Source organism: Pleurodeles waltl, chromosome 7 (assembly GCF_031143425.1).
Source record: "Pleurodeles waltl isolate 20211129_DDA chromosome 7, aPleWal1.hap1.20221129, whole genome shotgun sequence".
Lineage (NCBI taxonomy): Eukaryota > Metazoa > Chordata > Amphibia > Caudata > Salamandridae > Pleurodeles > Pleurodeles waltl.
The window spans coordinates 1,530,008,886-1,530,032,401 of NC_090446.1; positions in this window are offsets into that span (position 1 = coordinate 1,530,008,886).

The following is a 23,516-nucleotide window of genomic DNA, read 5'->3' on the forward strand; positions in this document are numbered from 1 at the left end:
AGAAAAAATACAAGGCACCGCCCACAGACCCTGCTTTTATTACATCACAACTGACACCAGATTCAGTAGTCGTAGGAGCAGCTCATAAAAGAGCCAACTCGCATACATCAGGCGACGCACCACCTCCGGACAAGGAGAGCCGCAAGTTTGATGCAGCTGGGAAAAGGGTTGCAGCACCAGCTGCAAATCAGTGGCGCATCGCCAACTCGCAAGCACTCCTAGCGCGATACGACAGGGCCCATTGGGACGAGATGCAGCATTTCATCGAGCACCTCCCCAAAGAATTCCAGAAACGAGCGCAACAAGTGGTTGAAGAAGGACAAAATATCTCCAACAACCAGATACGTTCTTCTATGGATGCAGCAGATACAGCTGCAAGAACAATAAATACTGCTGTGACGATAAGAAGGCACGCATGGCTGCGCACATCTGGCTTCAAACCTGAGATACAACAGGCAGTGCTCAATATGCCGTTTAACGAACAGCAATTGTTTGGGCCGGAAGTGGACACTGCAATTGAAAATTTAAAGAAGGACACCGACACAGCCAAAGCCATGGGCGCACTCTATTCCCCGCAGGGCAGAGGCACATTTGGCACATTTCGCAAAAGAACTTTCAGAGGAGGGTTTCGAGGTCAAGCCACAGAAGCCAGCACCTCACAAACAAGACCACCTACCTACCAGGGACAATATCAAAGGGGAGGCTTTCGGGGCCAATACAGAGGGGGCCAATTCCCAAGAAACCGGGGAAAATTTCAAGGTCCCAAAACCCCTCAAAATAAACAGTGACTCACAGGTCACACAACCCCTTCACACAACACCAGTGGGGGGAAGACTAAGCCAGTTCTACAAATTTGGGAGGAAATAACAACAGACACTTGGGTCTTAGCAATTATCCAACATGGTTATTGCATAGAATTTCTCCAACTCCCTCCAAACGTCCCACCGAAAATATACAATATGTCAAAACAGCATATAGACCTTCTAGGACTAGAAGTTCAAGCATTATTGCAAAAAGACGCAATAGAATTAGTACCAAGTCCACAAAAGAACACAGGAGTTTACTCACTGTACTTTCTAATACCAAAAAAGGACAAAAGTCTGAGACCAATATTAGATCTCAGAACACTAACCACCTACATCAAATCAGACCACTTTCACATGGTCACGTTACAAGACGTAATACCACTGCTGAAACAGCAAGACTACATGACAACGTTAGATCTAAAAGACGCGTATTTCCATATACCGATACATCCCTCGCACAGGAAATACCTAAGGTTCGTATTCAAAGGAATACATTACCAATTCAAAGTGTTGCCATTCGGAATAACAACAGCGCCAAGAGTCTTTACAAAATGTCTAGCAGTAGTAGCTGCACATATCAGGAGGCAGCAAATACACGTGTTCCCGTACCTAGACGATTGGTTAATCAAGACCAACTCGCTAACAAAGTGTTCACACCACACAGATTATGTTATACAAACCCTTTACAAGCTGGGTTTCTCCATCAACTATGCAAAGTCACACCTTTTGCCGTGTCAAACACAGCAATACTTAGGAGCGACAATCAACACAACAAAAGGGATAGCCACTCCAAGTCCACAAAGGGTTCAAACTTTTCACAAGGTGATACAATCCATGTATTTTGTGTTGGATACAATCCATGTATCCAACACAAAAGATACATGCAAAGATGGTATTAAAACTCCTAGGCATGATGTCCTCATGCATAACCATTGTCCCAAACGCAAGATTGCACATGCGGCCCGTACAACAGTGCCTAGCATCACAATGGTCACATGCACAGGGTCAACTTCTAGATCTGGTGTTGATAGACCGCCAAACATACATCTTGCTTCTATGGTGGAACAGTACAAATTTAAACAAAGGGCGGCCTTTCCAAGACCCAGTGCCACAATACGTGATAACAACAGATGCTTCCATGACAGGGTGGGGAGCACACCTCAATCAACACAGCATCCAAGGACAATGGGACGTACATCAAAGAAAGTTTCATATAAATCACCTAGAACTGTTAGCAGTATTTCTAGCGTTGAAAGCATTCCAACCCATGATAACCCACAAATACATTCTTGTCAAAACAGACAACATGACGACAATGTATTATTTAAACAAACAGGGGGGGACACATTCGACACAGTTGTGTCTCCTAACACAAAAAATATGGCATTGGGCAATTCACAACCACATTCGCCTAATAGCACAGTTTATTCCAGGGATCCAAAACCAGCTAGCAGACAATCTCTCTCGGGATCACCAACAGGTCCACGAATGGGAAATTCACCCCCAAATCCTGAACACTTACTTCCAAATCTGGGGAACACCTCAAATAGATCTATTTGCAACAAAAGAAAACGCAAAATGCCAAAACTTCGCATCCAGGTACCCACACCGGCAATCCCAAGGCAATGCTCTATGGATGAATTGGTCAGGGATATTTGCGTACGCTTTTCCCCCTCTCCCTCTCCTTCCATATCTAGTAAACAGATTGAGTCAAAACAAACTCAAACTCATACTAATAGCACCAACATGGGCAAGACAACCTTGGTATACGACACTACTAGACCTGTCAGTAGAACCTCATGTCAAACTACCCAACAGGCCAGATCTGTTAACACAACACAAACAACAGATCAGACATCCAAACCCTGCATCGCTGAATCTAGCAATTTGGCTCCTGAAATCCTAGAATTTGGACACTTAGGCCTCACTCAAGAGTGTATGGAGGTCATAAAACAAGCTAGAAAACCTTCCACTAGACACTGCTATGCAAGTAAATGGAAAAGATTTGTTTGTTACTGTCATAATAATCAAATTCAACCATTGCATGCATCTCCGAAAGATGTAGTAGGATATTTACTACATTTACAAAAATCAAATCTAGCTTTCTCTTCCATAAAAATACATCTCGCAGCAATATCTGCTTACCTGCAGATTACTCATTCAACTTCCCTATTTAGAATACCTGTCATTAAAGCATTTATGGAGGGCCTAAAGAGAATTATACCACCAAGGACACCACCTGTTCCTTCATGGAACCTCAACATTGTCTTAACAAGGCTCATGGGTCCACCTTTCGAACCCATGCATTCTTGTGAAATGCAATACTTAACGTGGAAAGTTGCATTTCTCATTGCCATTACATCTCTAAGAAGAGTAAGTGAAATACAGGCGTTTACCATACAAGAACCATTTATTCAAATACACAAAAATAAGGTCGTTCTAAGAACAAATCCAAAATTCTTACCAAAGGTTATCTCACCGTTCCACTTAAACCAAACAGTGGAATTACCAGTGTTCTTCCCACAGCCCGATTCAATAGCTGAAAGAGCACTACATACATTAGACATCAAGAGAGCGCTAATGTACTACATTGACAGGACAAAAGAAATTAGGAAGACAAAACAACTATTTATTGCCTTCCAAAAACCTCATACAGGAAATCCAATTTCAAAACAAGGTATTGCCAGATGGATAGTAAAGTGCATCCAAACCTGCTATCTTAAAGCAAAGAGAGAACTGCCTATTACACCAAAGGCACACTCAACCAGAAAGAAAGGTGCTACTATGGCCTTTCTAGGAAATATTCCAATGAACGAAATATGTAAGGCAGCAACATGGTCTACGCCTCATACATTTACTAAACACTACTGTGTAGATGTGTTATCTGCACAACAGGCCACAGTAGGTCAAGCCGTACTAAGAACTTTATTTCAAACTACTTCCACTCCTACAGGCTGAACCACCGCTTTTGGGGAGATAACTGCTTACTAGTCTATGCACAGCATGTGTATCTGCAGCTACACATGCCACCGAACGGAAAATGTCACTTACCCAGTGTACATCTGTTCGTGGCATTAGTCGCTGCAGATTCACATGCGCCCACCCTCCTCCCCGGGAGCCTGTAGCCGTTTAGAAGTAGATCTTGAACATTTGTACATTTGTAAATATATTACATTAAACCTTCATTTTGTACATACGTATTTATTCCATTGCATGGGCACTATTATTAGCATACACAACTCCTACCTCACCCTCTGCGGGGAAAACAATCTAAGATGGAGTCGACGCCCATGCGCAATGGAACCGAAGTGGGAGGAGTCCCTCGGTCTCGTGACTCGAAAAGACTTCTTCGAAGAAAAACAACTTGTAACACTCCGAGCCCAACACCAGACGGCGGACTATGCACAGCATGTGAATCTGCAGCGACTAATGCCACGAACAGATGTACACTGGGTAAGTGACATTTTCCATTTAAATGAGTATGCCATCTGCCAGCTCCTACTCACCCAAATCTACACTGAAGGTCATGTCATTGGCTATCCCCCACCCAACAGGACCATACAAGGCACTGCATATCGATTTTATTGATATGATCAGGTGGTGTGCTCACAATCAATATCTGATTGTAGTGGTCTGCCCATACTCCAGGTGGATTGAAGCCAGCCCCTGCAAGCACTGCGCCGCCGAGGTGGCAGCCACATTCCTCGTCAGGGAGGTAATACCAAGGTAGGTGGTATCAGACATCATCTGATCAGACAACGGAAGGCATTTTGTCAACTCCATGTTTGACCACATCTGCACCCTTTTAGGTATAACGCACAAACTGGCCTCAGTATATCATCCCCAAAGTAACGGTGTCATTGAGTGACTGAATGGCCTGTTAAAAAGCACATTAAGCAAAATCTGCGCCAGCCTTGACAAAAAGTGGCTCCACTGTCTGCCCCTAGCCTTTTTCACTCTAAGAAACATAGATAGCAACGAGCACCACCTTATCCCACACCAGATTTTAACGGGCAGACTGATGGGAACACCCATCCCGAAGACACGGACCAAATTAGGCGCTGAGGCGAGCTCTCAGGTACTGAGGGACAAGTTGCATGTATATCTCTCTGAGTTAACCAAAACCGCCAAGTTCCTTTCCAAACAGGTCAACCACCAGAACTATAAGTGCATACCACCAAGCTACCCTACTAAACACCTCAACCTGGGCAGAAGGTCTACATCTGCAACTTTGTGAGGAAATGGAAACAGGCCAAGTTTGAAGGGCCTTACAGAGTAAGCTTAACAACATGCACTGCCCTTAAAGTGGAAGGAAGAGAGGCCTGGGTCCATCTCTCCGATGTGTGACTAAAACCCTCACCGGCAAATCCTCAATGAACTACACCACAACTGTTTTTGTATATGAACATTCTTCTACAAACTCTTTTTCCAAAAGCAAAGATACCCCTTGTACCGCAGCATTTGCCAGAGCAAAAACACCCCCGATCGCCGGAAGACCACAGATGTTTCCCCAGGAGGCCATCCTGAAGCCTGCTAAATTCTAAAAGTTATGTATAATTTTACCATTGTACACTCTGTGTTTGCTGTGGGTATAGCCACATCCATCCGTAGCCAGAAATCTGCCTAGTTACATGGAGTCCACCTCAACACTGCTACATCGCTTGCATAGGGGCCTTACCCACATCACTTACAAGTACACTGAACCTAATGTTAGTATTCCACTCTCACTAGCCAGCGCACTCTTACATAACACATGGTATCAGCACAAAACTGCCGTAGGCACCCAGACATCAGCCAGACTGTGCTACGTCTGTTCACTGATATCACATGCTGTAGGCACAGATAGGCTTTACTTATCCCAGGAGATAGCCCCAGAGAAAGCAAAATGCCTCATCCATCTGTACCTGTGTAGGATAAGGGCCAAGTTACAGCCCTAGTAGGGTGGTAGTAAACGTCACTCTATATGAGACCAGTCCCACTGCAATATATCTTTACACAGAGCATAGCGATATTCAAACAAGCTAGGCAAGATGTGCAGGCAAGGCACTGTAGGGAACGACAATGTTTAGCCCCGAGGCTTTCCAGAAAAGAGGTTCTTGAAGGCAGCAAAACCACCACTTCAGTGCACAAAAACATCTGCTGCTGCCGCCGTCTGTGGCCCTTAGCTTGTCTGGGGCAGTCTTCTTTAATAACAAATGGATCTCAGACATGAAGGTCCTGTATAGGGCCATCCGCCTTAGTGATACAAGGTGAAAAGAGTCACATAGGGCAGGACAGAATATCAGCATAGATACCCCATGTCAGGACATCTGGGATGTTGAGATAAATGGTTACACGTGGTTGGAGGGGAAGGGGTAACCCCTAATTGTACAGACACTTACACTGTATTCCTTGTGTTTCAGAGGAAAAAGGATGATCCTGTTCAGCACGAATGAGAATTATGAAGCAATACTGCATGCACCAGACATGCAGTGGGGCACCTCAGCACTGATGGACTTCTACTGGCAGTGTGGAGAATTTGCTTATATCCAGCTCGTCCCTGGATGGCGGGGCTTCTGCTCCTTCATAAGCATACACACCCCGACCCTGGTCATCACTGGAGAAGACCTATCCGAGTGGTTCCAACATCTGCTCAGAAGGATACATCTCTGTTGTATCAGGCCAGAGAAAAAAGAACTGCTGGTTAATATGGCTGGGCTCAGTACAAGAACATTCTGGAAGATTTCAGACTATTCACTGACGCTCAAGTACACCCTGGAGGGTCAATACCCTTCTTAACCCTACTGACAAAAGCAAACGTCTGCTAGTTGCAGATAATCTGATGTGAAATGTTGAAAATGATCAACGATACTGAGCTCAGCCTAAGCGCTATGAGGGAAGAATTAAGAGCCACCCGTCTCTTGGCGATGCAACATAGGTATATGTTGGACTTGATGACGGCAATGGAGGGTGGGGTATGCAACAATATCTGCATGTTCTGTTGTACATTTATCCCCTGTAAAGACCTTAACAATGGGACACTAATCTCTGCCATCCAAGCACTGCATCATCTACAAGTGAACATGAAGAAGGAGTGAGGTGCCCCTGAGCAGGACTGGTTTTCCTGGCTCCCCTGGTGGGTGACCAGACTGTGCATGTCATTGCTTCCGGTCCCCATTCTTGTGCTGTTTTTGTGTCGTTTCCTACAATTGGGAGTTTCCCTACTATATCAATTTCCTTATTTTACCACCTTTCTACTGATCTACATACTGGGGCTGGAGGAAGCAGTAAGCAATAGTTCCAGGGCTGGAACGTCTTTAAGTCTGCAAACCCACTAACTTGCATGTTTTAAGGATTTTCACCAGCTCTTCTCTAATCGTTTCCCATAATGAGAACGGTTGGAAGGTTACTCCTGACAATGGCAGAAGCAGAAGTTCTTCCAGGGTTGGGGAAAAAGATGGTTGGAGGGAAAGTGAACTTGTAAACGCTCAATAGATTTTCACATGAGCAAATCTACACGGGCATATTTGCTCATGCTAAAATACAGTTCACAAATGTTGTCCAGGAGTACGATTTCCTGGTCTTTTTCTGTAAGTTCTTGTGAATTCATGAAAGCCACTAATTCAAAGACATATACCATGGGTGCACTTTTGTGACTTTCTTTAAGAATTGGGTCCCTAATTAGGTCTGGCGTTAACAAAGATATTTTGTTTTTATTAAACTCTATTTCTCTCTCTATCTTTCGGCTGGCTTTACTGTGAGTGATCGCATTCTGCTCTTCTACAAGGAGCTTATTGGCATAGAAAGTAGTTTTGTTCAGTGGCAGGAACTACTGTGGCAATCAGTGGTGTAATGAAACTGGAAGGGCTCCCTCGCCAAGAACATGGAGGGGCCCCAGACTCACTCAGGGCAGGTGCTGTGCTGAGGGGGCCCGCTGGAGGGGGGTTGTGGTGCCTTTATTAGTCCACTGGTGGCAATGTGTGCTTTTAGAGACCAAAAACACTTTTTTCTTTTTGCCAGTGATTGTTACAATGGTGAGGGCCTGACAGCTCCCACAGCAATATAGGGCCTCATTAGGAGTTTGGTGGGTGGTTGTCACCATCCGTCGCACTTCCTATGGGAAGGTTGCTGCCCCACTGGCTACCTCCCTGCCGGACCCATTAAGAGTTTCCCTCTAGGCTGGTGGGCGTAAACCTAGGTTTCCCCCGCTAGCCTAGTGGGAAACAGGCTACAGCACTGTCTCCGGCTCGTAATCGAGCTGGCGGCAATGCTGTAGCCAGCTGGGTGCCCCAGCACCCTTGCAATGTTCACTGTCTGCGAGGGTGCTGGGTAGGGGGGCTCTTGCACTGCCCATGCCAAGTGCATGGGCAGTGCAGGGACTCCCTGCACCTGTTCTCCGTCAGCCCTTTTATAACGGTGTTACCATCATGAAAAGGCTGGCAGAGAACGAGGTTGTAATCCACAGGGCAGTGCTGTCCTGGCGGATTAGGATCTCAGCCACCTGCAGACCGCTAGGATCTGGTGCTGGCAGTTCCCTGGCGGTCGGACCACCAGGGTTGTTATGTGGCAGACAAACCACCGCATAGGCGGCAGTCCAGACTGCCACACTCATAATGAGGGCCAAAGTGTTACAAACGCCATGTAAGAACAAGACACGCATTGACGAAACCACATGACTATCAAAAAATGTTAGATCAAGTGGCTTTGCCAGTGCTTGTTTATTTTCATGCTTTCCATAATCTTGTTGAAAATGGTTACATTGTTTTCCATTAGGAATATTTTTTTGGACATACTAGCATGCATCAACACATTTTACTAAATGAAGCTTCTAAGAAATAGCACCTAATTTTATAGTAGCGAAACGTTTTTTTTCCTATTTGCATTTTTTTCTGAACATTTTATTTTGAAAGCAGAGAATTATCACTCTTGCTTACAAGCTTCTGCAAACATTTGCATCTAATCAGAGCACTCTGGGAGCATTATACATACCCTCATATTGTTAAACGTTTCTAACGTGTGTCAGTAGTGCAGTGTGACCTTCAAACGTTTATTTCATCGCTCACCCTAATAATGAAGGCTTTTCATTAATGAACCATAAATACAAGTTCGAACAGCATTAACATATGGACACTCATATTACCTCAACTGCAGACAGTTCCCTTCTCCGTAAACTGGCAGCCAAAGGGTTTGTGTTGCAGGGGGCTGGGCCTACTTGTCCCAAGGACAAAATAAACATGAAAACCTGTGAGTAGCAAATTAAAGAGGTCTTGGAGCTTCCACAGAGTTTGCTCCTCGGGATGCAGTTCTTCAAGAAGATGCATTTGATGTACAGCACCACCGTTCTGTCATGTTCTGACCCTGTCTTTGCTATTCACTTTCTTTGGAAACATCCCAAACAGAAAACAGAGAAGGACACTTTAAATCTTGTGACTTAGGGCCAGATGTAGCAAAAAAACATTTTGCGAGTTGCAAATTGCGAGTAATAGCGACTCGCAATTTGCAACTCGCAAAATGTTATGCAGAAAGGTGTCTCAGACACCTTCTGCGACTCGCTATGGGGTCGCAAAGACCCACCTCATGAATATTAATGAGCTGGGTCGCAGTTTGCGACCCCATAGCGAGTCCATGCACTCACAGGGATGGTGGCCTGCTGGAGACAGCAGACCACCATGTCTGTGACTGCTTTTAAATAAAGCAGTTTTTTTTTTTTCTTTTTGCAGGCCGTTTTCCTTAAAGGAAAACGAGCTGCAAAAGGAAAAAATTCCGAAACCATTTTGTTTCGTTTTTTTCAGAGTAGGCAGTGGTCCATAGGACCACTGCCTGCTCTGAAAAAATATTTTTTGGGGCATTCACAAAGGGGAAGGGGTCCCATGGGGACCCCTTCCCTTTTGCGAATGTGTTACCATCCACTTCAAGTGGATGGTAACTGCGAGTTGGTTTGCGACCGCATTCGCGGTCACAAACCAACTCAGCATGGCGATGCGGTCGCAAATAGGAAGGGAACACCCCTTCCTATTTGCGAGTCGCAGCCTCCAATTGCGAGTCGGTACCAACTCGCAATTTGAGGTTGTGCATCGCGTTAAGCCTTTTGCGCCTTGCAAACTGCGTTTTTCTCAGTTTGCGAAGCGCAAAAGGCTTCCTACATCTGGCCCTATGTTTGTACATATGTGGGTTTGCGGATAGTGTCAGTTTGGTTTAAGGTGTGATGACCTCTTGAAGGTGTGCAAATATGAATTCACGGAATAATTGAACATAAACATTGGAGTTCAGTGTTAACCTGAACAGAAAAGGTGGTTACTCTATAGTGGCTGGATTGCACCTGTCTACAACCAAGAAACATAGGCTATAATTTGTGCTTCTCTATCTGAGCCAACAGTGTGATCCAAAGCAAATCACTTTATTTACTATGTATCATTTTCGTTAGTCAACCAAACTGAGAGCACATTGAAGTGATTCAGTTCAGGATCTACACCATACAAAAACCTCACTTGGATATAGTTTATATAAAAAAATCTTGCTTTACATTTAATAAGAATATATGCCGTACATTCAGGGAACATGAGAAACGGACACAGTCTTGGGTTACTCCTGGAAGTGTTGACAGACTACAGGGGTATACTTGAATCTTTCGTGTTTAAAAAATATTTCTTTCAATGAATGTCACTCAGTGTAGTGATACAATAGTATGCACTTAACTGAGGCACTCGTGACATTTGTTGCCTAATTTATATGTGGATGCTTTTGATGGGCTCGGCTCGTGCTTTGGTTCTTAGAGCCAGTCAGACCATGGGCTGAATTCTGGATCACCTCTCTCTTTGAATTAGCTCAGTTGTTCACCTTTAACACTTAGCTCTACAGCCAAAGCCTTCATAACATCTTGAGACACCAATGTCCAGGGTCCTATAGATCTGGGAAGTCTTACTAATCCTATGGTTTTCGAGTAATCGGTGTAGATTCTGCAAGAGCAGTGTAAGTAGGAATGCACATGTGCACACACCTACATGAACACACCACTCTTTGCTGGACTTGTAGATGGTAAAATCAAGCCTTGTCTATGAAGAGGTTAGTCCGCTCACGCCACTTGAGAATGGATTTCCATCACCCACAGTTTTGTAAAGTGGAGCAGAAAAGCGGAGGGCTCAGGAAGGTCTCTAAACTCAACACTCCTATCAAGTGCTGTGGCAGATTCATCAACCGTAGTTTTAATTGGTGTTGCTAGGGAGTCTAGGTCTTATTACAATAATAATGTTTTTATTTTTGTTTTTTATGTAGTGCACTTTTTTGCAGTTTTACATAGCATGAACTTGGCCCAAGGGCATTAGAGCATTTTACAATTTAATCAGTTTTTTTTTTTCTTTTTGTTTTTTTTTTACATGAGAACTAGGCACTAGTTTTTTAGGCATAGGGAGATTAAATAATTTTGCCCCAAATCACAGGATTTTGAGCCAGAGCCAGGATTTTAACCTGGTTCCCCAGTTCCACAGGTGGTAGCTGTAGCCGCTAGGCCTCATAAACACTGCACTTCTCCCATTTCTTAGCACTGTAAATAACAAGTGTTACTATTACTTAAATTGCAGCTATGGCATGTGTGTCCTTAAAGACATTAAAAAGATCTGATCGACCCTGTCAAGATGAATGTTGAGGTCGTCATCTGTGAAATAGATGTCATCCACATAGGACAACAGCTCAGGATCAATATCATGCAATGTTGATGTTACACAGGCAGAGAACAACCCTGGGCTGTTCTTATAGCCCTGGGGCAAACAACAGAAGCATTTTTGTGAGCCAAATGAGAATGCACTCAGGTCCTGACTTTCATGCACTAAGTTTTGGCAGAAGAAATAATTGGAAATATCCAAGGTTGTTTTGTATTTTTTACACACTATGTTGGTAATTAGTGAGGTGCTGTGTGCATTTTGTATTGCGTATATGCAAGTATAGTTGTTTAAGTGTATCTAAGACTATTCTATATGAATGGTCTGGTTTTGCAATTATGAATAACAGGTTATTCATTGCAGAGACACAGGGCTCTATTACTCCCTGGTACTCGAGATAAGTAAGAATCTCTCTCACTGGAGCTTTAGCCTTGTGTTTAACAGGATATTGGGGCTGGGGCTGATGTGTAGACCTCATCTGTATTACATAGTAGGGGGAGTCCTTATCCCACCCTATGTGGTTGCGGTATAACGCGGGTGCCTGCGCCAAAGCCCAATTAACAGAGTAGGCTTCTTTTATCACTTTCTGAAAAAGATCTGAGAAAGAAGGCAAAATTACATCTTCTCCTTGTGGGAGCTTGCGGACGTGTTCCGGTGGCCAGTCTCTTTCTGCCAATGGGATTCACAATTAAGTTCTTCCCAAAAGATTACACTCATAGTGCGCTCTTTGTCTCCCTCAATTTGTATATTTAAATCATACACCTTGTCAGGGAAGAACGCGCCCGTCCGCAGTCTCGACTGCAAGCAAGTGGTTAGTTGCTGTTGCAGCTAGATGATCTTTCAGACTCTGGTGACATGACTTCTGCCACGCTGTCCAGTGGGGTCACTGCCACGTCTTGTTCCCCAGCAGTGTCCACAAGTTTGCTGGCATGTTTAATAGAAATTGCTGCCACCTTTTTCTTTTTAAACTGTGGCTTTTGTTGTGGGTATTTGTCTTCTTTCTTGTCTGAAGACTGATGTAAGTCTTTCTTCTGTTTCACGTAGCCAGGACATTGCTCTGACCGACCCACTCTCTTACCCTGTCTTTCAGGTGTGTCCTGAAAGAAACGAGAGGAACCAGAATCAGTATATCTGTCAGGAGCCTTTAAAATGTCTCTATTTCTGAGATTATGGCCCTCATTACGACCCGCAGAGTTCGGTGCTGGCAGTCGAATCAACGACCGCCAGCATGTTGAAGACCCCGCCGGCCAAAAAAACAACATTCCGCTGGGCCTGTTGGCAGAAACAGCCGGCCCAGCGGAATGCAGGGCCTGTACATTGCTGACGGCTCCACATGGAACTGTTGGCAATGTAGCAGTGCGGTGAGTGCAGCAGCACCCATCGCACATATCACTGCCCGTAAATCGACTCTGACTTCTGTCTTTATTTTGCTTTTGTGTATCCCAGTGTATTTTAGAACCCTTTTGTGCTTATTTAGTACCGTCCTTAGGGGTGGTACTCTGAATTTCAGGCTTCTTGAGCTTGACTTCCAAACTATCCTGTCCTGTACTAGTATAGGTGTCAGAAATTATCTTCAGTAGTTGATGCTCCTGTTCCAACTGTGGAATCTCCTGGAGCCGCTGGCGTATAGCCAACGCTACCACTCCACTTTAATGTTACTTAGTATTATTGAGGAGACAGTGTTGAAGATCAGTTTCATCCCCAAATCTAGGACTGGAGCAGCCCCATGCTTATTTTTAATTTGTTTTAATACTTCCAGTAAATTGGCAAGTGTCAGGATACCACGCGTGGTAGTGTAAATTGCAGCGAAGACTGTTCCCCATGTGGTGCAATTGTCCACTGAGGGAACCATTCCGATTGGAAAGCACATTGTGAGAATTCTATGTTTATCTTGGGGTCCTGTATGGGGAAACACTGCTTCCAGCGGGTTAGTTTTTTGTGCTATCCAGAACAGAATATTCCCAGGTTCCGTGTTCGCTTAGCCCATGATAGAATGTACTGTTTGTGGGTTAACCCCAGTAACGGCCAGTTGATGACCAGCTGGTGCAGCCCGTGCTGAGGAGGTATTAAAAGTCCGCATAGCGAATTGTACTAATTGTCTGTAAAGCTGTACTAGCTCACTATAAAGTGTGCGTATGTCAGCTGTTTGTATTGCTGGATGTCTCCGTATAATGGTACTTAGGGGACATGCTGTGTGTGAGACAGAGATACTCAGGATATCCGTAAATTGGTGCTAAAACAGCATAATTTGTGGCACCATGTCATAGTTGGACTCTCACTCCTAAGCAAGACTTCTGTTTTAGGGAAGACAACACTTTTGTTTGTAGGCAACTGAGTCACTCCTACAACAAGTCACAACTGTCGGCCCAACCCTGCCGGCTCACAAGCAGTACCTCAACAAAAAACCAAAACAGTAAAAGGTGATTTCTGGCAGCCTTACTCATGGACTGTAGATAAGACCTCTCAGGGACGTTGTGGTGGAACGGATGTTACCCTTTTCTCATGTTAGTAACAAGTTTCAGTCACACATAGGCAATGAAGGAGATGCAGGAGAGTTTTCATTAGGTTTATTGAAAAGACTGCAATCTACTATAAAATGCATGAGCTATAAGGATTAGGATAACAAACAGTAAAACAAGCATAAGTGTTAAGATAAGAGTTGTGAATACAAATACCCCACCATCTTACAATAAACATGAGATGTAAAATTGCTAGCAAAGAGAACCTATATGTAACCTAATGAGAGCTAAGTATGACAAACCTAATCTGTCAGTACCATGTCCATGAGAAGTGTCCCCGACTCTTGTTACCTAGGAATGAGGTCTCTAGGTCAGACTCCGTGGTGACACAAAGACTGAGTTCTGCAGCAAGGTGACGTGCAGTGTTGATGGCATCTGGAAGGAACTCCTCTAATGACCTTCTCTGTGTGAGATGCATTTATACAGATCATGTAGGACCTCTGACGCAGGTATGTTTTCAAACAATTGATAAGGAGGCGGACTTGTGGCAGCAATTATGTAAACAATCCCCAAAAAGTGTACAGTATGTTCCTATCAGGAGTAAGTGAGAAAGAGACATGATGCTAATACTTACGTACATCACTTGATCATGACGCTGATAATGACGCCTTCACAAAGTGGCACTGATAATGCAAATCAAAACATTTCTATAACTGAAATCAATGGCAGCCACCTTAAAACAAATAATAAAATTAATTTACTAAAACAGAGCAAGCTAAGTAGGTTAAAAGTCACTGGGTGACGGGGGCACTGGCCTGCAAGCCAAAGGGCTAAGCTAATCTCTTGAGTCCCAAGAAAAACTAAATTGGATTCACCAGAAGCTGCTCCTGCAACTAGCAGATCTCCTCCAAGAAGTGGTAACGAGTAGAGACGCGTGTTGCTGGTTCCTCCACCAGCCACAAAGAGAACACAGAGACCTGCCTTGTGCTGAGGCTGTGTTGAGAAGACTGTACTGAACTGAAGTAATCGTTACTGAACTGGGATAATCTGCACCTGAGCCTTTATTTGTGCCACACATACACTCTAACCCTACAGTCACGGGAGGGACACTCGAGTAAAGGCAAGGGGCAGGTGGTATCCCAAGACGTAGTAGCCCAAGTACTAGCACGTTTTATTGCACCTACTAAGATTATCCTTGTTTTAAAGTTCATCTCTTCTATGTGAAGCACTGGGTTGAACAATCAGCTGTTGTGCTGGTGGGTGGTGGCTGAGTTCTGACCTTGCGCACCTCCCCACTAACTCCCTGAGAAGCCTTTGACTTCTCACCCTCAATAGATGAGAGTCAACTGCTGAAGGGATTGCCCTTGGTCCCGTTTGCATAGCCACAGTAGGACACACCCTGGGACATTTGAGGCAAATGACTCAAATCTCTATGGCTGAGGCACAGTAGCAACTGCTGGCCCGTGGCCCCCGAACAAAGTCTCACAAATCAACTCTGGGTTTTTGACTCTACTGAGGTGAAGGCAGATGAACAAACACAGTAAGAAGGCATTGAGACCTCTGCAGGGTACCTGCCACTCTGAACGGGCAGCCCCTACCTTCGACCACCATTTGGCAGGTTACCTGCAATGTTTTGTTTCCCAGAAACAATCCTAAACAATATTTACTTGGCCCTGATGCACATGGAGTTTTCTTCCCATGTTTTGGGGCAATTAGTTATTATTTTTAATTTTTGGGAGAAAAAAAATAAATATTAATTTTCTTTCAAATACAGAACATCAAAACATCACAGGTGCTGTCCAAGTACGTCATATCATCACATAACTCCAAATTGTGATTGCATTATACATCACATTATAAGTCATACTGAATATGCATATCTAGCTACACAGTATCTCCATCCCCCTCCGTCCCAGCTATGATCGACAGCAAGTATGTAGTATATGTCCTTGGGCAGGGAAGCCTGTGGAAGCTCTTCTATGTAGCGGACTAATTGATCCCTACTTTATGCCAGGTCTCTCAGCCACATTTTAAACGTTGCATTCACTTACTGCCCCAGTGCATCGCTACTCTCCTCTTTGTCACTAGTAACGTCATTACTACTCATTTCTAGTTAGATGACTGCAGTGAGTTGAGCAGGCCAAAGAGACAAATGTGGGGGATGCAGGGCCCCGCCTCGCTTGTCATAATGGACAGAGCTTCAGTTACCTGTATGGGACCGCAGGCCCAAGCCACATGCAGGAAGTCCACCTCAAGGGTATTGCAACGGTTACATTTCGCGTCTGCCCGCAGTCCAATTATATATAACTTGTGAGAGGTATAGTATGTCTGTTGCAGATATCTGAAATAAATTACCCTTAGGTTACAATTCGGCGTCAGCCTACCCAGCAGTGCACAGCAATTCCCCCATCAGCAAGTGTTAATGGGTCAACTATAGGCTATTCCACTAATCCAGCACATTGATACCTTTTACTGTTGTGTCCCTCTCGGATGCATTATATAGCTTGGTGATCAGTTTTGTTCTGTCTTTGCATGTAAGTAATACTTGAAGCGCCTCCAGAGGCGCGGATTCCTTCGGGTACGACCTATAGTGCGTTTCTATAGCCTTACGCATGTGCTGATATAAAAAGGTTAATAGTGGGGTCTGTCCATGTGTACCCATGAACTCTGTAAGCCCTATATAAGTCCCGCCCAGAAAAAGTTCACCCATTGTGGTCATACCTGCCTTCTCCAGCAGGGTCATGGCGCTAGGCTCCCGTGTGACCGACAAGGCGGGATGATGTATAAGTGGGAGGGCAGGAGCATATAGTGAGGATTTGCTCGTTCTGTTGCCTAGAGCTTGCCAGGCCTTAGTCGTACTGTTTATGGTGTTGATTTCAGTGTGGGGTATAGCTGTGCAAATGTGAGGCAGGATTGCATGCAGTGGCACGGGGTATGCGTCGTTGCTTTCTACCGATATATCTAGTGTATATTTTAGGGGTAGTGCCAGTAGAGAGCAAAATGGGCCTGTGTACATAGATAATACAGGTACAAATCTGGGGATCCAAAGCCTCACTGTGCATATGGTTGTGTTATTGTATTCCAGCTCACTCTAGATTGCTTCCCTGTCCATGCTAAATTTATCATGTGTGCTCTAATCGTCTTAAAAAAGGCTTTTGTCAGTGGAATGGAAATATTCATAAACAGGTACAGGGACTTGAGAAGCACAATCATCTTCATAAGTGCTATTCTATCAGTGAATGTCAACGGGAGTCTCGTCCACTGGGCCACCTGGTCCTACAGATGTGAGACTGCGGTTCCTTAATTTTGCCAGATAACTATGTCTGGGTTACCATGCACCCAAATGCCCAAGTACTTAATGGGGTCTGTGCACCATTCCAGTGGAAACTCTATTGGATGTGGACTGGTGCTTGTAGTTAAGGGGAAGACAGTTAACTTGCACCAGTTAATGCTCAGACCCCTTAACATATTCACGGATGACCGGTGCTAAATTAGTCACTGGGTGGCGGACATATAACACCATACAGGGATATTGCCAGTGGTCGCTGATGGAATTGCAGTGCTGTCCCCTCGTGTCGCTGACAGATTATACAGGCTAGTGGTTTGAGAGATAGGGCAAATAGTAACGGTGACAGCGGGCAGCCCTGTCTTGTCCCTCTATAGATTTTGAATGTCTCGGATACTGTTCCATTAACACGAACTGCTACCAGATCCATGTACAGCGGCAAGCCCATTCGGTGCAGTACCGCAAACATGTATGACCATTGTACTGAATCGAAGGCTTTTGTGGCGTCGAGTAGAAGTGTTGCTGCCGGGAGTGAGGGGTCAAGTTGATGTAATACTGCAAATAGTGTGTGTAAATTGTGTGCAGTAGAGCAGGAGGGAACAAAGCCACACTGGTTCAGGAGAACCAGTGCTGGAAGCAATGGCTGGAGTCGGGCGGCCAAGATTTTTGCGAGAGTCTTGACATCAGTGTTGATTAGGGATATTGGGTGATATGAATCACACCTATCTGGTGGCTTATCTGGCTTGAGAAGTGCAATTACTAACGGTTCCCTAAGAGTTTGGGGCAATATTTGTTTGTCATACGTTTTGATGTACTTATTTCGTAAGTGGAGTACCAATAGATCAGCATCCACTTGATAGAACTCGCTTGGCAAGCCATCGGTCCTCGACGCTCGCCCGTTCGGAAGAAAACATATAGCTTCTCGTATTTTTTCCTCTGTGATGGATTGTACCAAGAATTCCCTTTGCCCTGGGAAGCGCCAGGCCAACGCCACATCACCTAGGTAAGATGTTGTTTCTCGTTCTGTGGCCGAGGCTCTGGTTCCATATAGATGGGTGTAGAAATCTACAAATTGAGCTGTTATTGTTGGTGTGTCATGTGAGGTGTTCCCATCTTGGGAATGTATACCAATTATATGTGAATGTGTTCAGTAGTTTTTTTATCTTTGCTTCTAAGGTGCGACCAGGCCTACCACGCTCTCCATAAGCCCTTGAAACCCAGTGCCTAAACATGTGTCTCACTTCTTGCTCTTCGGTTTCATTATATTCTGTGACATGCGTTCTGATTTCAACCAGGGTCGCAGGACTGGGGTCAAGGCCATAATTATGCTCTAAAGTCTGCAGAGTACCCTCTCTGTTCTGGAGGCGAGTACGAATGGCTCACAAGGCAAACAAGGCTCAAGCATGGCCCTTGTCCATTGGGGACTGGCTCCAAAACAGAGTCAAGAGCAGCTTCCAAGGCATGGCCCATTCTCTCCCTATCACAAAAATTGTTAAGCTTAAATTAAACAATCATGGCTTCCATTTTTCTTAACAATGTATTTTTTCCAGCAGTACCTTCCCTCTATGTAGTATAGGATTGATTTAATGTGTATTTATTGCACACTTTGTTGTTAAATGAAAAGCTGAGTGAGATTTGGGAAACGAGTATCCCTTTTCCCAGAAGAAAGGGAATTTATTCAGTTTTCCTTATAGTAGAGAAGTGTATTTTACCCTGTGTTAGATATGAAACGTATCAACAGAAGAGTAAGGATGACACATTCCAAATGGATTGCCTCCAAAGAATAATTCCATTACCTCAACCAAGAGAATATTTGATAACTCTAGATTTGCAGGGCACATATCTTTATATTCATTCACCTTCATAGTCCTTCATTCATATTCTGATTCATTAAGACTATTATAAGTAACTTAGGGCCTGGTTTAGAACTCGGCGGACGAGTTGTCCCCCTTATATGATCGGAAACTGAAAACATCTTTCTCTCGTAGGGGATTTCCATGTATAGTCATAAGCACTGAATAGTTCCGCGCGCCTGCGGGGACCCCGGAGCACTGTTGTGTAGTATATTCTTAAGTGCAATCATCAGCTCCTTGACAAAAAAGGTCTGTGAAAAACACTTAAGAATAACAATGTGCAGCCTATGAAAACAGCTACACAGGCCAAATTGTTAGAAGAAAAAACAGTTGTAGTGTAAATTCACGTTTAAACCTCTATTTATTCTATAAATACATAAATAAATACATTCTCATATTTTATTTACACCTCTCATGAGAATAAAACAATGTAGGGCAGTGTAGCCTATAGGCTGCCATTATACAGAATGAAAATAGAGCTGTGCCTTTAAGAAAGTAAAGTCTTCCTGTTTCCCATCATGCACAGCAAAAGGCAGTTGCCTCAGTTCTTTTTTCCGGCTCCTTTCTGACAGGACCCTGAAGCATTGAGCTCTACCTCACAAAATCCTTTTGTGACAGAAATTCATTTAAAATCTTTTGAATTTCAATTTCACTCGACGTTTTTAACATTGAGTGATCATTTTCTATTGTTTTCTGTTAGATTCTGACAGAATTTTGAGGTTTTTCTACTTCAGAAATGCCTTCACTGTTTGACAAATGCCCTTCTTGTGGCAGAAAAAAGGCCAAAACAGATCCACATCGGGTCTGCATAATTTGCCTTCCTTCCAGCCACAAACCGGAGTCGTGTGACATCTGCAAAACCTTCTCCAGAAGGACCCTTCGTGACAGGGAGAAGATCCGACTCCAGGCGAAAGAGGACAGGAGGAAAAGTGGTCATTCTACCACAGAGCGAGGAGAAGGTCAGTCTTCTACCAGGGCTCACACTGTTTCCTCTATAACTCCGACCAGACCGGCTCAAAAACGGCACAGGTCTCCGACGACGTCGAGGGCGTCGACGTCGAGGCAAGGAACGGCGCCAACATGCTCACCGTCGAGGAGTGGTTCGCCGGCGAGAAAGAGACATCGCTCGCCGTCGACGACGATTTCGCCGTCGAGACGGCGTGGACTTTCCCCGTCGAGATCTGGGTCGCCGTCGACACGGCGAGGACGTTCCACGTCGAGGAGATCTGAATCCGGCTCGCCGTCGACACGGCGAGAGCGATCAACGTCGAGGGGTGCTCGACGTCGTAGGCGTTCACCGTCATCACGGCGACGTCGAGGGTCGTCGTCGAGAGATTCTCAACGGCGAGAAGAATCGACGTCGAAGGGCACTCGCCGTCACCGTACTTCGACGTCGAGGAGTGTGTCGACGTCGAGACAATCAAAAAGACCTAGGAGGGTTTATACAACCTCAGAATCCTCGGCCTCACTCATCCTCCTTCCAGCGTCTCCACAACTCTCTCCTCGACAATCACCATTGCCACAGACGCCGGTAACACTTACGGCGCCTCTTCCGGCTCCTCCTTCAGAGTCTGTTTTGAGGACTCCAACGCGGTCTGTAAGACATTCTGGACATTCCTCTAGACGCTCTTCTTCCTCTCGGCACCGTCATGAATCACAGAGATCTCAGCATTCACATCACAGGCGTTCTTCTTCGTCTACACGGGACTACTCTCCAACCCTATCGGACTCACCGTCCCCGAGAGTGTCCCCCATAGATGATGTGAATACGTTCCAGGAGGTCTTAGTACGAGGGGCGACCAAGCTGAACATCCCGCTGGCGGTACCTGCCCCATCGACGTCAGTGATCTTCGAAACTTTGCATCACAGGACATCTTCCAGACCTTTGCTTCCACTGGTTCCAGGTCTCCTCGAACCAGCAATGGATATTTTCCTTGCACCGGCCGCAACAAAGTCTGCTACTTCCAGACTTATTAAAAAATATCGTCCACCAAAACAAGATCCTCTATTCTTGAGGTCGGACCCAGTACCTGATTCGGTGGTCATAGTAGCGGCAAAGAAACTGCATTCAACCTCACCGTCTTCTTCTTCGCCTCCAGATAAAGAGAGCAGAAAGATAGATGCTGCAGCACGAAAAGTATGTTCTACTGCAGCCGTCACAATGAAGGCAGCCAGCGCTACTGCGTTATTAGGGCGATACGACCGTGCCCTCTGGGACTCTTTAATGCAGTTTGCGGAACATCTTCCTAAGGATAAAAGGGAAGATTTCCTGGAGGTCGTGGGTGAGGGAGCCATGGTTTCTAACCAAATTATAAGGGCTGCAGCTGACTCTTCGGTGCTATCCTCACACAATTATGCACACAGGATAGCGCTCAGAAGGCATGCATGGTTGAGACTTACATCACTCAAACCTGAAGCGCAGCAGCGAATACAAAACTTGCCTTTCTCGGGCTCCACCTTGTTCGGTTCTCATGACGAGATGGCTAGAATGAAGGCTGAACTAGATACCCTGAAAGCGGTAGGCATGGAAAGACCGAAAGAACAAAGAAAGGTTTTCCGGCCATATCAACGACGACTTTTCACACACCGGTATCAGTCGCCACACTGGATGTCTTCGCGCCCCCAGCAGCAGCAACAACAGCAGCATCAAAGGGGTTTCTCCACTCAGCGAAGGTCGACAAGGGGTCGTTCAACACCTCAAACTCAGGCAACTCGACAGGCTCCCACGTCTAAGCCCTGAATCTTTGCTTCCCCCTCCTCCGTTATCCACTCCGGTAGGGGGAAGTATCTCAAATCATCTGGACGAGTGGCTACGCATCACAACAGACGCCTGGGTATTGAATATTGTGAGACATGGTTACGCTCTCAGATTCACCAGTTCTCCACCATCTGTTCCACCCAAAACAGCCAACCGCCATCTCGAAGCTCTTCAGTTAGAGGTCAATATTCTATTGCAAAAAAGAGCCATAGAACCCGTTCCCATCAGCCAGCAAGGGAAGGGGATTTATTTGAGATATTTCCTTGTACCGAAAAAAGACAAACAAGAGTTTCGTCCCATTTTAGATCTGAGGACAGCAAACAAATGGATTCGCAAAGAAAAATTCAGGATGTTAGCCTTACACCAAATTTACCCACATCTACGTCAGGGCGACTGGCTCTGTGCAATAGATCTTTGCGACGCTTACTTTCATATCCCAATAACCAAGAAACATCGAAAATTCCTAAGGTTCACCGTCGGAAAACGCCATTACCAATTTGCAGTTCTACCTTTCGGCCTAAAATCAGCGCCAAGAACTTTTTCCAAATGCATGGCGGTAGTAGCCGCCCACTTGAGGAAACAGCGAATATTCGTCTACCCCTATCTAGACGATTGGCTCATAAAGGCCTCCAGTTGTCTCGAGGCACAACAGCATTTCGAATGGACTCTACAACTGCTGCAAAAACTTGGTCTTCAAGTCAATCTCCTGAAATCTACAGCAACACCTGTTCAGAGGTTGCATTACTTAGGGGCCATTGTAGATACCAGGCTAGGAAAGGTGTTTCCTTCGGAGGAACGACGGTTATCGATTCTCCAAAAGTGCAAACAACTGCAGGAAAGACCTCAAGCCACTGCAAGAATAATAGCTTCTCTACTGGGCTCGATGGCGTCTTGTATCCATCTGGTTCCCAATGCTCGCCTCCATATGAGACCATTGCAGGAAAATCTGGAGGATCAGTGGTGTCAACTGAGGGACGATTGGGAGAACAAAGTCCTTCTTTCTCCTCACACCCTACAATCCCTCAAGTGGTGGTGTTTACCCAGCAATCTCTTGGTGGGGATTCCGTTCCAACAACGGCCTCCATCTCAAACCATCGTAACAGATGCGTCACTGCTCGGATGGGGGGCGCACATGGAACATCTTCGAGTCCAAGGAGAGTGGTCACAGAGAGAGAGTCTCTATCACATCAACCTGCTGGAACTTCGCGCAGTCCACCTTGCGCTCAAAGCCTTCCTTCCCTCTCTGAGAACGGAAACTCTCCTTCTCCAGACAGACAACGTGGCCACTATGTACTACGTGAACAAACAAGGAGGCACCAGGTCCAGAATTTTATCCAGAGAGGCTCAGACAATCTGGCATTGGCTTCTAGCCAGGAACCTGTCGCTAGTGGCAACTCACCTGCCCGGCATCCAGAATGTTCAAGCGGATGCCCTCAGTCGGGTAATGGACGAGAACCACGAATGGGTACTACACGACGACGTCGTTCATTCCATTTTCGCACTCTGGGGTACCCCCTCTACAGACCTTTTCGCAACCCCAGACAATAAAAAATGCCAAAACTTCGCCTCCAGATATTACCATCCAGGGACATTGGGGAATGCCCTATGGATAAGCTGGTCAGGAGCATTTCTTTACGCCTTTCCACCGCTTCCCCTGATTCCGGCGGTCCTCCAGAAGCTGTCCAATGCTCAGACCAAAATGATCCTAATTGCTCCGGAG